Here is a 12,878-nt window from a genome sequence, read left to right on the forward strand (position 1 = left end):
ATGCAATTGTGAAAGGGATTGTTTCCCCAATTTCTCTCTCATTGAGTCTGTTATTTGTGTACAAGAAGGCTATTGATTTTTGAGTGTTGACCTTGTATCCAGATACTCTGCTGAATCTGTCAATTAAGTCTAGAAGTCTTTCAGCAGAGTTTTTTGGATCTCCGATGTAGAGTTTCATGTTGACAGCAAATAATGACAGTTTAACTTCTTCATTTCCTATCTTTATTCCTTTTATTTCTTTCTCTTGTCTAATTGCTGTGGCTAATGTTTCCAGAACTATATTGAACAGGAGTAGTGATAGTGGACATTCTTGTCTTGTTCCTGATTTTGGCATGAAAGATTTTAGGTTTTGACCATTTAGTATGATGTTGGCTATTGCTTTTTCATAGATAACCCTTATCAGGTTGAGATAGAGACTGTCTATTCCAATTTTCTGTAGTGTTTTTATCATGAATGGGTGTTGGATTTTGTTGAATGCTTTTCTGCATCTACTGAGATGATGATACGGTTTTTGTCCTTGACTCTATTAATATAGTATATTACATTTATTGATTTGCATATGTTGAACCATCCCTGCATCCCTGGGATGAATCCCACATAGTCAGGGGGTATGATCTTCTTCATGCATCCTCTGTACTCTCTTTGCCAGTATCTTATTGAGGATTTTGTATCTATGTTCATTAGGGAGATTGGCCTGTAGATCTCTTTTTCAGTTGAGTCTTTTCTCTGTTTTTGGAATCAAATTAATGCTTGCTTCCAGGAATGAATTTGGGAGTATTGCTTCCCTTTCAATTTCATTAAAGAGTTTGAGAAGTAGTAGCATTAGCTCTTCCCTAAATTCCTTGTAGAATTCAGCAGTGAAGGGGCCGGGGATTTAGCTCAGTGGTTTCGTTGCCTGCTGCATAAGCCCAAGGACCCGAATTCAATCCCTGGTACCAAAAAAAAAAAAAAAAAAAAAAAAAAATTTCAGCAGTGAAGCCATCAGGACCTGCACCTTCTTTGTTGGTAAAGTTTTAATTATGTGATTGCTTCTCGGCCTTTTGGCTAAGATCAAGTGTAGTTTTAATTATGTTTTCAATTTCACTGATTGAAATTGGGGTGTTTAGAGTTTTGATACCTTCTTTGTTCAACTTTGGCAATTTATATGTATCTAGAAATCTGTCCATTTTGTCTGTGTTTTACATTTTATTGGGGTACAGGTTCTCAAAGTAAGTATTGATGATCCTCTGGATTTCTACTGGATCTGTTGTGATTTCACCCTTTTTGTTCCTAATTGCATGGTTTTGAGCCTTTTCTTTCCTTCTGTTGATAAGGTTGGCTAAGGGTTTGTTGATTTTATTTATTCTTTTGAAGAAGCAACTCTTCAATTTGTTGATTTTTTGTATCGTTCTCTTAGTCTCCATTGCATTGATTTCTGCTCTGATCTTTATAATTTCCTTCCTTGTATGAGCTTTGAGCTTGTGCTTCTCTTTTTTTACTAGGATCTTGAGGTTCAGCATTAGGTTGTTTATTTGAGCTCATTCTGTTTTCCTAGTAAGGGAATTCACTGCTATGAATTTCCCTCATAGAACTGCTTTCATTTTGTCCCATAGATTCCTGTATGTTGTATTGGCATTATCATTTAATTATAGAAGTGGTCTAATTTCTTCTTTAATTACCTCTGTGACCCATTGGTTGTTCAGAAGAGTGTTATTCAATTTCCATGTGTTTGTGAAGTTCTTGTGGTTTCTTACACTATTGATCTGCAATTTAATTGCACTGTCATCTGATAATATACAGGGGATAACTTCAATTCCTTTGCATTTACTTAAACATATTCTATGAGCTAGCATGTGGTCTATTTTGGAGAATGACCCATGTGCAGCTGAAAAGAATGTATATTCTGATTTTGTGGGGCACAGTACTCTGTAGACATCTATTAAGTCCATTTGTTCAAAAGTTTGGTTCAGTTCTAATGTTTTGTTGTTGATTTTCTGTCTAGATGATCTGTCAGTTTGTGACAGTGGGGTATTGAGGTCTCCCACTACACTTACAATAGTGCCTATTTGGTTTTTCATGTCCCTTAATATTTGTTTTATATAGTTGGGTGCACTAGTATCTGGTGTATATATATTTATGATTACCATCTCTTCCTCTTGGATTGTTCCCTTTACAAGAATTTAGTGACCTTCTTTGTCTCTCTTAATTAGTTTTGGTTTCAAATCTACTTTGTCTGCAAATAAGATAGCTACCCCTTCCTTTTTTCTAGGTTTCTGCCACATGGAGAACTGTTTTCCATTCTTTTATTTTCAGTCTATGAATTTTTTTTTAATTGTGTTTCTTGTATACAGCATATTGTTGGATTTCACTTCATAATCCATTCTGGCAGTCTATTCCTTTTGATTTGTGAATTGAGGCCATTAACATTTATGGTTATAACTGATATGTATTGATTTATCCTTGCCATGATATTTTCCTGTTGTTGACCTTTTTATTTTTTATTTTTACCCCCTTTTGCTTTAATTTCTTGCCTTGTGTGATGGCTTCACTCTGTTGGACCTCATGGAGTTGTGATGCTCATTGTTTTTTTCTAGGATATCATTTAGAATTGTTTGGAGTACACGTTTGGTATTCATGAAGTTTCTCAGGTTTGCTTTATTGTGGAAGTATCTTATTTCCCCCTCGATTTTGAAAGATAGTTTTGCAGGACACATCAATCTAGGTTGGAGGTTGTTTTCTTTTAGGGCTTGAAATACTTCACTGCAGGCTCTCCTTGACTTAAGGGTTTAGTGTTAAAAAGTCTGCTGTGATTCTGATGGGCTTTCCTGTGTATGTGATTTTTTTCTTCTCTCTCACTGCTTGTAGTATTTTGTTCTTCTGTTGGGATTCTGGAATCTTGATTATTATATATCTAGGTGTAGATTTTTTTGATCATGGCTAGTTGGAATCCTTTATGCCTCATTTATATGTATGTCAAAATTTTTTGCTCTGTTTGGGAAGTTTTCTGTCATTAATTCTTTGAACAGTTTTTTATATCATTTGTACTTTCTCCTGCTTTTTTGTGGACTCCTGTCAATCTTATGTTATTCTTGTGTCATCTAGCAGCTGCTGGGTAGATTTCTCATGGTCCCTTACTATTTTCAAGAAATCTCTCTTTTCATGGTCACTAACTGCAATCCTGTCTTCTAGATCTGATATTCTGTCTTCTCATTGCCTCATTCTGCTATGAATACTTTCAGTAGAGTTTTTAATCTCCTGGATATCTGTTTGAATCTGTTTCATGAATTCTACTTCTTTCCTATGTTGGTCATTCATGGTTTCCATTTCTTTCCTATGCTGGGCATTTATGGCTTCCATCATGGTCCTAAACTCATCTATCTTTTTATCTGTTTCTGTTCTAGAGTCTCTAATCATGTCTTTCATTCTGCTCACCATCTCTCAAGTTATCTGGGAAATTATTTTTGTTTTGAATTTTTCTAGAACCTTGTTCATCTGTTTTGTTACTTCCTGTGCTAACCATTCAGGGTGTCCAGGTGGTTTCTCAGATTTTTCCACCTTGCTGTCCCCAGAATTTACCTTTGGTGAGCTGGAGTCTGGGTTTGCACCTTGTTTATGTGTTTTCTCATTTCTGTTTTTGTTACTGGTGCTGTTTTCGGTTTAATTCATGGGTTGATACTTCAATATTGCTTATTGTGAGTATCTTTATGGCTTGTATTTAGAACTCTTATGGAATGCTTGCTTCTCAAAGGTGTCTTCCAGATATAGGTGGTCTTTAGGTTTTGAGTCTCTAATGACTCTTTAGCAATCTCATTTTCAGTATACCAGGAAGCACAACTGTTTACATCAGTCATGACAACTTAGCCCAGTGATACAATCAGCATCAACAGTAGCATCAAACACAGCTTAGAAAATGACAATTTGTAGTAGCTATTAATCTGTCACTTTCACCATGTGAACTAGATCAAAATTGAGAACCAGCCCAAAATATGTCTGTAGTAAATAAACCCTTCAATATAGTAAATTTACCCTTTGGGATGAGGATATAGAAGGAGTTGGGGAGGGAGGGATAGAGAGAAGGATAGGGAAAGGTGAGAAATGAGGTTAGAGGGCACAGGAAAATCACACAAACTTTGGGAAGCTGTTGAAGACAAGAGGAAAAGACAGAGTGAAGGAACAAAGACACGAACAGAAGAAACTAATACCAATAGGAAAGCTAGCAGCTGTATTCACCTTCCTATAAAAATAATGACAATCAAGCAAAGGAAAGAGAGAGAAAAAAATATGAAATAGGACAGGAACAAGAACAAAAAGGGACAGAAATGAAGAACAACAAGGGAGAGAGAGAAAAAGAAGAAAACAAAAATGGGGCCTCCTTCAGGGTATGTCTCTGCTGTCACAATAGACAATATGGCCAGCAGTGTGCAGATCTAAGTCGATTAGTCTCAGCAAACCAGCCATAGTCCACTGAGATTCAAGCTGATTTCTGGCTGCAAGGCCCAAGTTGGGCTCTCTGACCTCCTGCAGGATTGAACTTTGCAAGATTCTACTGCAGGTTTCTGCTGCCCTTCCCCCAGAGTGAGTCTGGGTTCTGATAGGAAGTGCTGATCCCACCAACTTACCAACCATGGTGGTCCAGTGCACCTTTATTGCAGAGATTTCCTTCACTTTCCCAGTGGGCTTCAATTATCCTCAATGAGCCTCAGAGAGGCCCTCTCTCTGTTGTTCACTTCTGCTCTATCTTCTGGAACTCTTAACCATGACCTTTATGGCCCCAGGCCCTCTTGTGTAATGGTGCCAGGTCAACAGAACATTCTTAAAATCTTAGGTACAAGCATCATGCAGCACAAACAGTTACATTGCTTTGTAGCAAAGTTACACTGCTTGAACAGATCATTTTGATACACTGGGCAGGAGCATCTTACAGTATGAACAGTTACATGGAACAGAATATCCTATGGCAAAAGGGGCGGGGGGGCTTGGCAATAAACAAAGGCCTGCACTGTTGTGAATTTTTTTCCTTATCAGTTGTGGTGATATGTCAGAGCTTGGGAGAAATCCAAGAATGTCTGTAGCTGCACTGGCCTCTCCTACGTTGAGATCCCAAGACGTCTTTCCCAATGCTGACTGACTTTATTGAAATGGTTGCATTAAGCATCTTTGCTCTATTCCTAAAATGATATTAGTTCTTGAATTGCACTCAAACTAAATTGTTATTTGTAGTTGAATGAGGGAGGGTATGGTGGACAATTCAGATTTGTGCACCACCCTCATTCCTATGTAATACTCCACATGACCTCTGCCGAAGGCCTGTTCATACACAGACACAGACACACACACACATGCACACACATTCACAGAGCACACGTTAAACAAGTAATCCTCCTAATGATCATGTAATTCCTCCCAAGTTACTTCCAGAAAGAAGATAAAAAGAACTAGGATTTCAGGAGGCTTAGTTGGTAAAAGAAGCTATCATCCAAAGCTTTGGCATGGGAAGGCAGGCTTAGGGATTGGCTCACTGTGTTACCTAGGCAGTGGCTTCACATCTCTGTACATCAGAGTGCCATTTTTACCTGCCCCTATGACAGTTAACTCTGAAAATCAAACCTGCATTAAACCTCATATTTTCTCTTTCCAGACACAGCACCATCTAAAGAATTAAATAAAAGCAGAGAATGTGTCTATGCCTCTCTCTAGATCTAAGGCATTCATGATGATAGCTATTAAGCCAATGTGGCTATTTAGTCTTTAAGTAGTTAAAATTAAATAAAGTTAAAAAAATCTGTGACTGGCCACATGTGAAATCTCAATAGCTACCATATTAAACACAGATATAGAACTTTTTGTCATTGCAGGAAGTTTCACTGGACAGCACCTATTTAGACCATCCAATCATTAATAGATAATCATAGCAACAGATAATAAGTACATTGGCAGTCATCCAAATAGATAAATGTCAACCTGAACAACAGGAAATCAATAGATAAAAAGCACACAATTGCCAGCACCAAGGACCAAAGCTGCCCCCAGTGCTGAGGAGGTCAGCCACGCAGGTGCCAGCACCACATACACCACCCCCCATTGAAATGAGAAGACACACAAACAAGTCTCAAAAGCACACTTCCAGATCACTTCAAGCGACCCCAAAGGGAAACAAAATGGAACAATCTGATACTCAAACACCTGGACTCCCTGAACTAGTAACAAAAGAGGATCTGGAAAAAATGAATTCAGAAATAATTTTTCAGATAACAGCACAGATTATGCCCATAGAGGAAGACATAATTAATAAATCTAGAGAGGACACAGATTAAAAAAATAGAGGAGTTGAGGAATATGATGGAATCCCAACATAGGAAACAAATGGAATCCACAAAACAGACGCAAACAGAATTCCAGCAGATTAAAAACTCCATTGAAAGTTTACACAGCAGAATGAGCCAATGTGAGGACAGAATTTCAGATATACAAGATAAGATTGCAATTAGTGACCAGGAAAAGAAAAATTGCTTTAAAATAGTGAGGGACCACAAGAAATCAATACAGCAGTTCCTAGCCAATGCAAAGAGGAATAACATAAGACTGCTTGGAGTCAATGAAGAAACAGGAGAGACTGCAGATTACATGAAAAAAAAAACTGTTCACAGAAGTGATGGCAGAAAACTTCCCAAGCAGGGGAAAAGAACTTAACATACAGATAAGTTAGGCATATAGGACTCCAACTAGCCATGATCAAAAAAATCTACATAGGCATATAATAGTTAGGACTCCAGAAACCCAACAGAAGAATAAAATTCTACAAGCAAGTAGAGAAAAGAAACAAATCACATACAAAGGAAAGCCCATCAGAATCACAGCAGACTTCTCAACACAAACCCTCAAAGCAAGAAGGGCTTGGAGTGACCTATTTCAAGCCCTAAAGGAAAACAGCCTCCAACCCAGACTGATGTGCCCTGCAAAACTATCTCTCAAAATTGATGGAGAGGGCCAGGGATTTAGCTCAATGGTTCCGCAGCCTTCCTCACAAGCGCAAGGTCCCAAGTTAGATCCCCAATAGAAAAAAAAAATTGAAGGAGGAATAAGATACTTTCATGAAAAAGAGCACCTGAGGAACTTCATGAATACCAAACCAGCACTCCAAAAAATTTTAGACAATATCCTAGGAAAAGACAATGAGTATCTCAACCCTAGGAAGCCAAGCAGAATGAAACCATCGGGAACGACAAGAAATTAGACAGAAAGGGGGAGAATCCAACAGAAAGAAAAGGTCATGACAATGATAGGTCAATATGTATCAGTTATAACCATCAATGTTAATGGTCTCAATTCACCAATCAAAAGATAGACTGGCAGAATGGGTCAAGAAGCAAGATCCAACAATATGCTGCATACAAGAAACACAATTAAAACAGAAACTCATAGACTGAAATTTAAAGGGTGGAAAACAATACTCAATGCAACAGGAACCCCACCCCCCAAAGCACGAGTAGCTATACACTTTGCAGATCAAATGGATTTCAAACCAACACTGAATAACAGAGACAAAGAAGGACACTACATCCTTGTAATGGGAACAACCCAAGAAGAAGAGGTGACAATCATAAATATATATGCACCAAACACTAGTGAGACCAACTACATAAACAAATACGAACGGACATGAAAAATGAAATAAGCACTAATACAATAGTAAGTGGGGGACCTCAATACCTTACTGTCACACATAGATAGATCAGCTAGACAAAAAATAAGCAATGAAACACTAGAACTCAATTAAACTCTTAAACAAATAAGCTTAACAGTTCTTTACAGAACGTTCCACCCCCACAAAACCAGACTACACATTCTTTTAAGCTGCACATGGGTCGGTCTCCAAAATAGACCACATACTCACTCATAGAACATGTTTAAGTAAGTGGAAAGGAATTGAAGTTATCCCCTGTATATTATCAGACCATAGCGTGATGAAATTGGAGATCAATAGCAAAAGAAACCACAAGAATTTCATAAACACATGGAAATTGAACAACACACTTCTGAATAACCAGTAGGTCACAGAGGAAATTAAAGAAGAAATCAGGCAGTTCCTACAATTAAATGACAATGACAATACAATGTATTGGAATCTATGGGACACAATGAAAGCAGTCTTATGAGGGAAATTCATAGCATAGAACACTCATATTAGGAAAACTGAACAAGCCCAATTAAACAACGTGATACTGAACCTCAAGCTTCTAGAAAAAGAACAGCAGGACAAACCCAAAGCCCATAGAAGGGAGGAAATTATAAAGATCAAAGCAGAAATCAATGCAATGGAGGCTAAGAGAATGATACCATAAAAATCAATGAAGCCAAGAGTTGGTTCTTTGACAGAATAAACAAAATCGACAAACCCTTAGCCAGTCTTATCAAAACAAGGAAAGAAAAGGCCCAAATCCATGCAATTAGGAATGAAAAGGATGAAATTGCAATGGACTCAGAAGAAATCCAGAAGATCATCAATATCTATTTCAAGAACCTATATATCAATAACATGGAAAACACAGAAGAAATGAACAGATTCCTTGATATGGATGAATTACCGAAGTTGAACAAAGACCTAAAAATTCTAAACAACCCAATATCAATCAATGAAATTGAAAATGTAATTAAAAACTTAACAACTAAGAAAAGCTCGGGTCCTGATGGCTTCACACTGAATTCTACAAGACATTTAGAGAGGAACTACTGCCACTACTGTTTAAACTCTTCAATGAAATTGAAAGGGAAACAATGCTACTGAATTCATTCCTGGAAGCAAGCATCACCTTGATCCCCAAAGCAGAGAAAGACCCAACCAAAAAAGAGAACTATAGGCCAATCTCACTAATGAACATAGATGCAAAAATTCTTAATAAGGTAATGGCAAATAGAATGCAGAAGATCATCAAGAACATTATACACCCTCACCAAGTGGAATTCATCCCAGGGATGTAGGGATGGCTCAATGTATGCAAATCAATCAATTTAATACACTATATCAATAGAGCCAAGGACAAAAACCATATAATCCTCTCAATAGATGCAGAAAAAGCATTTGACAAAATCCAACACTCATTTATGATTAAAAAAAAACACTACATAAAATTGGAATAGACGGTCTCTACCTCAATCTGATAAAACCCACCTATGAAAAACCAACAGCCAATATCATTCTAAATGGTCCAAAACTGATAAAATCCTTCACACTAAAATTAGGACCAAGGCAAGGATGTCCACTATCATTACTCCTGTTCAATATAGTTCTGGAAACATTAGCCACAGCAATTAGACAAGAGAAAGAAATAAAAGGAATAAACACAGGACACAATGAAGTCAAATTGTCATGATTTGCAGATGACATGATACTCTATATATAGAAGACCCCAAGAACTGCTCCAAAAGTCTTCTAGACTTAATAACCAAAGTCAGTAAAGTAGCTGGATGCAAGGTCAACACACAAAAATCAATAGCTTTCCTCTACACAAACAACAGACTCACTGAGAGAGAAATAGGGCAAACAATTCCTTTCACAATGGCATCCAAAAAACTGAAATACCTAGGAATCAACCTAAAAAAAGAAATCAAAGACCTCTTCTCTGAAAATTATAGCACTCTGAAAAGATATATTGAAGATGATATCAGAAAATGGAAAGACATCCCTTGCTGCTGGGAAGGAAGAGTCAACATAGTGAAAATGGCCATATCTCCAAAATTGCTATATAGATTCAATACAATCCCCATTGAAATCCCAGCAGTATGCTTCACAGACCTGGAGAAAACAATCCAAAATTTCATTTGGGCCAATAAGAGACCTAGATAGCAAAAGCAATCCTAGGCAATAGAGACATGGCAGGGGGTATCACAATCCCCCACTTGAAACTATACTACAAAGCTACTATGATATAAGCAGGATGGTACTGGCAGAGAAACAGCTGAGAACCAGTGGAACAAATTAGAAGATGCAGAAACAACTCCAAAGAAACTTAGCCACCTCAACTTCGACAAAGGAGTCAAACACCCTCACGAGAGAAAAGAGCCTCTTTAGTAAATGGTGGTGGAAAAATTGGGCTTCAACTTGCCAAAGATTAAAACTAGACCTATATCTCTTATGATGCACTAAACTAAAATTGAAATGGATTAAAGATCTAAATATTAAAACAGAAATGCGGAACCAGCTGGAACAGAGTTTAGGTCGAACTCGTGAAGACATTGTGTAGGAAAAGATTTTATGAACAAAACCTCAGTTGCCCGTGAACTAGCACAAACAATCAACAAGTGGGATCTCTTCTTATTAAAAGGCTTCTGCACAGCAAGAGAAACCACCAGCAGTGTCAAGAGACAACCCACAATGTGGGAAAAAATTTTCACCTGCTGTTCTTCAGACAATGGTCTACTGTCTAGAATCTAAAAAGAACTTAAAAAAATCAGACCTCCCAAATTTAAGGACCCAATCCAAAAATGGGCAGCTGAAATGAATAGACATTTCTCAGACAAAAAATAGAAATACCAAATAAACGTATGCAAAAATGTTCAACATCACAGGTCATTCGAGAGATGCAAATGAAAACAAGGTTGAGATTCCACCTCACCCAAGAAGGAATGGCTGCCATAATGAAATCAACCAATAACATGCTGGCGGGGCTGTGGGGAAAGAGGAACCCTGCTCCACTGCTGGTGGGAGTGTAGACTGGTGCAACCACTGTGGAAATCAATATGGAGATACCTCAAAGAACTAGGATTGGAAGTCTCATTTGACCCGGCTATTCCCCTGCTGGGTATCTTCCTCAAAGAATTAAAAGAATCATACCACAGTGATATATGTGCACCCATGTTCGTAGCAGCACAATTTTTAATAGCTAAAAGTTGGAAGCAGCCCAATAGCCCATCAACTGGAGACTGGATAAAGAAGATGTGGGCTTTTTTTTTTTTAATATATAAAATAGAGCACTACTCAGCCATCAAAAATGAGAAATTAGAGACATTGATAGCTAAATGGATGCACATTGAGGTGATACCCTTAAGTGAAATAAATAGCACACACGTGTAAGTATGGAATAGTTTCTCTACTCTGAGAAACTGAAAGTGTAAATAAGGACTTAAAGCTATAGTAGATAATGTGAAATAGGAAGAAAAGGGACAGGGGAAGGTAAGTAGGAGGGGTAGGGAAAAGGAAAGAAGGGAATGGAATTAATATGAAAAAATGGAAACAAAGTCTTTGTAAATAGGGAGGGATGGTGGGGTTAAAGAAAGGGCAGGGGAATGGGTAAAAAATAAGAACTAAGATGGATTATGTAAAGGTGCAAATTTCCAATGGTGAATGTCATTATATTGTATACCTAAAATGTACCAATAAAATTCATTTTTTAAAAAGCACACAATAATTAGGAACACACTGTAAATAAGGCCAGGTGCTGATTGTATCTGCCCAAAAGTCATGTATTGATACTCTAACCATTTCTAATGTGATTGGATTTGGAGATGGACACATAAGGATTTTTTTATACTAGGAATTAAACTCAAGGGTTCACACATGCTAGGGGAGCAGTTTAGCACTAGCCACATCTCCAGACCAACAATTATATTTAAATGAGATTGTAAGGGTCCCATTGCCCCCGTAATGGGATTAGTGGTCTTCTAAGGACTAGAAGTAAGAGACATCTGTGTTTCTCTCTCTCTCCCTCCCCATCTCTCTCCCTCCCCCTCGCTCTTCTCTCTCCCTCTCCCTCTCTCTCTTTCTCTCCTTCTGCCACGTAAAGACATAGAAGTAGATGGCCATCAGCAAGCCAGGAAGAACAGCCTCTCCAGTAGCCAATTGGCAGACGCCTTGATCTCCAACTTCCAACCTGCAGAAATAAGTCAAAGAGTTGTGTCCAGCTTATTTTATTCATGTAAACTATACCTTTGGTCTTCACCAGTTTGAAAAGAGTACATTTCCCTGGGTCGAGTAAGACATGGCTCTTAGCCCAAAGGTACCTGCAGCCTCTGGGAAAGGCCAGGTGTTGCACCTGTGTTTATTTTTGCAATGAATGCATGCAAAGGCTGCAATGTCTCCTCCTCCCCTAAGGTTTTCCAATTGGGTTTTTTCCCAAGCAATAATGAACAGGAGGATAAATGTCAGCTCTGGATGTGAGAGGATTTAGAGTTGGGAGATAACACAATGCACCTCTAAATCTATGCTGCCACCTAGTGGATTCCACCCCAAGAAGAATGTGAGGCATTTGGTAAGGATGCAAATGTCCAAAAAACCCAAAGAGGCAAAGATAATTGTGTGCATTGGCTGTGTCCTGAGGTGAGCAGCTTATGTACATTACCTCAGTTCACAGAGCAACAGCCCTGGGCAGGGTGAACTACATATTTTCCATATAAGAAAAGGGGTTCCAAGAAGTTATAAATCTGTTTTATTGAAAGAACAAGGTCATGAGTAAATGAGTAAAGAATGAGGCCTTCATTTATGTGCATTGTTTTTAGAGTTACGGATTGTGCTGGATTTACCTAAACTCTGAGGTGAGAAGAATAATCCCAGGTGAGTTGTGAATGGATAGACAGAAGAGCTAATATTTATCAAGTGCTTGCTTTGGGTTATTCTGAGTACTTCCCACACATTTATTTACTTAAACCCCATAGCAGTATGTGAAGTTGGGCCCTACTAATTTCTTCATTTTACACATGAGGAAAAAGGATACAGAAAGGTTAAGTAGTTTATTCAAAGTCACCCGGCTGGTATGTGCTGGGGCTGCAGCATGGGCAGCTGGACATCAGAGCCAGCAACCTCAACCACTACACTCCGTACCACATCCTAGGTAAGAAGGCCATCTAAGGCCGGTCCTCATGTCCCAGTAAAGAACTCAGGCACTGCAGTCTCCATGCTGTCACAA

General features: G+C 38.2%; 1 pseudogene; it reads left to right on the top strand.

Annotated features, from left to right (window-relative positions):
• The first annotated feature begins 1,024 nt into the window (after positions 1–1,024).
• On the top strand, positions 1,025–1,122 carry LOC147829544 (U2 spliceosomal RNA; annotated as a pseudogene).
• Positions 1,123–12,878: the final 11,756 nt, after the last annotated feature.

This window comes from Heterocephalus glaber, unplaced genomic scaffold, assembly GCF_053883595.1.
Source record: "Heterocephalus glaber isolate CG9 unplaced genomic scaffold, H.glaber_assembly_v1.0 deba00000594, whole genome shotgun sequence".
In the NCBI taxonomy this organism is placed as follows: Eukaryota; Metazoa; Chordata; class Mammalia; order Rodentia; family Bathyergidae; genus Heterocephalus; species Heterocephalus glaber.